Below are 4,674 nucleotides of genomic sequence, written 5' to 3' on the forward strand. Positions count from 1 at the left end.
GTGGTGAGTGGTGGGGTGAGTGGTGGGGTGAGTGGTGGGGTGAGCAGGTGAGTGAGTGGTGAGTGGTGGGTGAGTGGTGGGGTGAGTGGTGGGGTGAGTGGTGAGTGAGTGGTGAGTGGTGGGTGAGTGGTGGGGTGAGTGGTGGGGTGAGTGGTGGGTGAGTGGTGGGTGAGTGGTGAGTGAGTGGTGAGTGGTGGGTGAGTGGTGGGGTGAGTGGTGGGGTGAGTGGTGGGTGAGTGGTGGGTGAGTGGTGGGGTGAGTGGGTGGTGAGTGAGTGGTGGGTGAGTGGTGGGTGAGTGGTGGGTGAGTGGTGGGGTGAGTGGGTGGTGAGTGAGTGGTGGGTGAGTGGTGGGTGAGTGGTGGGGTGAGTGGGTGGTGAGTGAGTGGTGAGTGAGTGGTGGGTGAGTGGTGGGGTGAGCGGTGGGGTGAGCGGTGGGTGAGTGGTGAGTGGTGAGGTGAGTGGTGGGTGGTGAGTGGTGGGGTGAGTGGTGGGGTGAGTGGTGGGGTGAGTGGTGGGGTGAGTGGTGGGGTGAGTGGTGGGTGAGTGGTGGGGTGAGTGGGGTGTGTGGTGGGGTGAGTGGTGGGGTGAGTGGTGGGTGAGTGGGTGGTGAGTGGTGAGTGGTGGGTGAGTGGTGGGGTGAGTGGGTGGTGAGTGGTGAGTGGTGGGGTGAGTGGTGAGTGGTGGGGTGAGTGGTGAGTGGTGGGGTGAGTGGTGGGGTGAGTGGTGAGCAGGTGGGGTGAGTGGTGGGTGGTGAGTGGTGGGGTGAGTGGTGGGGTGAGTAGTGGCTGAGTAGTGGGGTGAGTGGTGGGGTGAGTGGTGGGTGAGTGGTGGGGTGAGTGGTGGGGTGAGTGGTGGGGTGAGTGGTGGGGTGAGTGGTGGGGTGAGTGGTGGGGTGAGTGTGGTGAGTGGTGGGGTGAGTGGTGGGGTGAGTGGTGGGGTGAGTGGTGGGGTGAGTGGTGGGGTGAGTGGTGGGGTGAGTGGGGTGAGTGGTGGGGTGAGTGGTGGGGTGAGTGGTGGGTGAGTGGTGGGGTGAGTGGTGGGGTGAGTGGTGGGGTGAGTGGTGGGGTGAGTGGTGGGGTGAGTGGTGGGGTGAGTGTGGTGAGTGGTGGGGTGAGTGGTGGGGTGAGTGGTGGGGTGAGTGGTGGGGTGAGTGGTGGGGTGAGTGGGGTGAGTGGTGGGGTGAGTGGTGGGGTGAGTGGTGGGGTGAGTGGTGGGGTGAGTGGTGGGGTGAGTGGTGGGGTGAATAGTGGGTGAGTGGTGGGTGGTGAGTGGTGAGTGGTGGGGTGAGTGGTGGGTGGTGAGTGGTGGGGTGAGTGGTGGGGTGAGTGGTGGGGTGAGTGGTGGGGTGAGTGGTGGGGTGAGTGGTGGGGTGAGTGGTGGGGTGAGTGGGGTGTGTGGTGGGGTGAGTGGTGGGGTGAGTGGTGGGGTGAGTGGGTGGTGAGTGGTGAGTGGTGGGTGAGTGGTGGGGTGAGTGGGTGGTGAGTGGTGGGGTGAGTGGTGGGGTGAGTGGTGGGGTGAGTGGTGAGTGGTGGGGTGAGTGGTGAGTGGTGGGGTGAGTGGTGGGGTGAGTGGTGGGGTGAGTGGTCGGGTGAGTGGTTGGGTGAGTGGTGGGGTGAGTGGTGAGTGGTGGGGTGAGTGGTGAGTGGTGGGGTGAGTGGTGGGGTGAGTGGTGGGGTGAGTGGTGGGGTGAGTGGTGGGGTAAGTGGTGGGGTGAGTGGTGAGTGGTGGGTGGTGAGTGGTGAGTGAGTGGGGGTGAGCAGGTGAGCAGGTGAGTGGTGAGCGGTGAGTGGGGTGGTGAGTGGTGGGGTGAGTGGTGAGTGGTGGGGTAAGGAGTGGGGTGAGTGGTGAGTGGTGGGGTGAGTGGTGGGGTGAGTGGTGGGGTGAGTGGTGGGGTGAGTGGTGAGTGGTGGGGTGAGTGGTGAGGTGAGTGGTGGGGTGAGTGGTGGGGTGAGTGGTGGGGTGAGTGGTGAGTGGTGGGGTGAGTGGTGAGGTGAGTGGTGGGGTGAGTGGTGGGTGAGTGGTGGGGTGAGTGGTGAGTGGTGGGGTGAGTGGTGGGGTGAGTGGTGAGTGGTGGGTGGTGAGTGGTGAGTGGGTGGGGTGAGTGGTGGGGTGAGTGGTGAGTGGGGTGATTGGTGGGGTGAGTGGTGGGGTGAGTGTTGAGTGGTGGGGTGAGTGGTGAGTGGTGGGGTGAGTGGTGGGGTGAGTGGTGGGGTGAGTGGTGAGTGGTGGGTGGTGAGTGGTGAGTGAGTGGGTGAGCGGTGAGCAGGTGAGGTGAGTGGTGCGCGGTGAGTGGGGTGGTGAGTGGTGGGGTGAGTGGTGAGTGGTGGGGTGAGGAGTGGGGTGAGTGGTGAGTGGTGGGGTGAGTGGTGGGGTGAGTGGTGGGGTGAGTGGTGAGTGGTGGGGTGAGTGGTGAGGTGAGTGGTGGGGTGAGTGGTGGGGTGAGTGGTGGGGTGAGTGGTGAGTGGTGGGGTGAGTGGTGAGGTGAGTGGTGGGGTGAGTGGTGGGGTGAGTGGTGGGGTGAGTGGTGAGTGGTGGGGTGAGTGGTGGGGTGAGTGGTGAGTGGTGGGTGGTGAGTGGTGAGTGGTGGGGTGAGTGGTGGGGTGAGTGGGTGGTGAGTGGTGGGGTGAGTGGTGGGGTGAGTGGTGAGTGGGGTGAGTGGTGGGGTGAGTGGTGGGGTGAGTGGTGAGTGGTGGGGTGAGTGGTGAGTGGTGGGGTGAGTGGTGGGGTGAGTGGTGGGTGAGTGGGTGGTGAGTGGTGAGTGGTGGGTGAGTGGTGGGGTGAGTGGGTGGTGAGTTGTGAGTGGTGGGGTGAGTGGTGAGTGGTGGGGTGAGTGGGTGAGTGGTGGGGTGAGTGGTGGGGTGAGTGGTGAGCAGGTGGGGTGAGTGGTGGGTGGTGAGTGGTGGGGTGAGTGGTGGGGTGAGTAGTGGCTGAGTAGTGGGGTGAGTGGTGGGGTGAGTGGTTGGTGAGTGGTGGGGTGAGTGGTGGGGTGAGTGGTGGGGTGAGTGGTGGGGTGAGTGGTGGGGTGAGTGGTGGGGTGAGTGGTGGGGTGAGTGGTGGGGTGAGTGGTGGGGGTGAGTGGTCGGGTGAGTGGTGGGTGAGTGGTGGGTGGTGAGTGGTGAGTGGTGGGGTGAGTGGTGGGTGGTGAGTGGTGGGGTGAGTGGTGGGGTGAGTGGTGGGATGAGTGGTGGGGTGAGTGGTGGGGGTGAGTGGTGGGGTGAGTGGGGTGTGTGGTGGGGTGAGTGGTGGGGTGAGTGGTGGGTGAGTGGGTGGTGAGTGGTGAGTGGTGGGTGAGTGGTGGGGTGAGTGGGTGGTGAGTGGTGAGTGGTGGGGTGAGTGGTGAGTGGTGGGGTGAGTGGTGAGTGGTGGGGTGAGTGGTGGGGTGAGTGAGTGGTGAGTGGTGAGTGGTGGAGTGAGTGGTGGGGTGAGTGGTGAGTGGTGGGTGAGTGGTGGGTGAGTGGTGAGGTGAGTGGTGGGGTGAGTGGTGGGGTGAGTGGTGGGGTGAGTGGTGGGGTGAGTGGTGGGTGAGTGGTGGGGTGAGTGGGTGGTGAGTGAGTGGTGAGTGGTGGGGTGAGTGGTGGGGTGAGTGGTGGGGTGAGCAGGTGAGTGAGTGGTGAGTGGTGGGTGAGTGGTGGGGTGAGTGGTGGGGTGAGTGGTGAGTGAGTGGTGAGTGGTGGGTGAGTGGTGGGGTGAGTGGTGGGGTGAGTGGTGGGTGAGTGGTGGGTGAGTGGTGAGTGAGTGGTGAGTGGTGGGTGAGTGGTGGGGTGAGTGGTGGGGTGAGTGGTGGGTGAGTGGTGGGGTGAGTGGTGGGGTGAGTGGGTGGTGAGTGAGTGGTGGGTGAGTGGTGGGTGAGTGGTGGGTGAGTGGTGGGGTGAGTGGGTGGTGAGTGAGTGGTGGGTGAGTGGTGGGTGAGTGGTGGGGTGAGTGGGTGGTGAGTGAGTGGTGAGTGAGTGGTGGGTGAGTGGTGGGGTGAGCGGTGGGGTGAGTGGTGGGGTGAGCGGTGGGGTGAGCGGTGGGGTGAGTGGTGGGTGAGTGGTGGGGTGAGTGGTGGGTGAGTGGTGGGGTGAGTGGTGGGGTGAGTGGTGAGTGGTGAGGTGAGTGGTGGGTGGTGAGTGGTGGGGTGAGTGGTGGGTGAGTGGTGGGGTGAGTGGTGGGGTGAGTGGTGGGGTGAGTGGTGGGTGAGTGGTGGGGTGAGTGGGGTGTGTGGTGGGGTGAGTGGTGGGGTGAGTGGTGGGTGAGTGGGGTGGTGAGTGGTGAGTGGTGGGTGAGTGGTGGGGTGAGTGGGTGGTGAGTGGTGAGTGGTGGGGTGAGTGGTGAGTGGTGGGGTGAGTGGTGAGTGGTGGGGTGAGTGGTGGGGTGAGTGGTGAGCAGGTGGGTGAGTGGTGGGTGGTGAGTGGTGGGGTGAGTGGTGGGGTGAGTAGTGGCTGAGTAGTGGGGTGAGTGGTGGGGTGAGTGGTGGGTGAGTGGTGGGGTGAGTGGTGGGGTGAGTGGTGGGGTGAGTGGTGGGGTGAGTGGTGGGGTGAGTGGTGGGGTGAGTGTGGTGAGTGGTGGGGTGAGTGGTGGGGTGAGTGGTGGGGTGAGTGGTGGGGTGAGTGGTGGGGTGAGTGGTGGGGTGAGTGGGGTGAGTGGTGGGGTGAGTGGTGGGGTGAGTGGTGGGTGAGTGGTGGGGTGAGTGG

At 64.4% G+C, this 4,674-nt stretch overlaps 1 protein-coding gene across 1 annotated transcript in view; it reads left to right on the forward strand.

Moving 5' to 3' along the window:
- PRODH2 (proline dehydrogenase 2) overlaps positions 1-4,674 on the forward strand; it is a 50,359-nt gene that overhangs the window by 28,214 nt on the left and 17,471 nt on the right. The window lies entirely within an intron of this gene.

This window comes from Lampetra fluviatilis, chromosome 71 (genome assembly GCF_964198595.1).
Source record: "Lampetra fluviatilis chromosome 71, kcLamFluv1.1, whole genome shotgun sequence".
Classification (NCBI taxonomy): Eukaryota; Metazoa; Chordata; class Hyperoartia; order Petromyzontiformes; family Petromyzontidae; genus Lampetra; species Lampetra fluviatilis.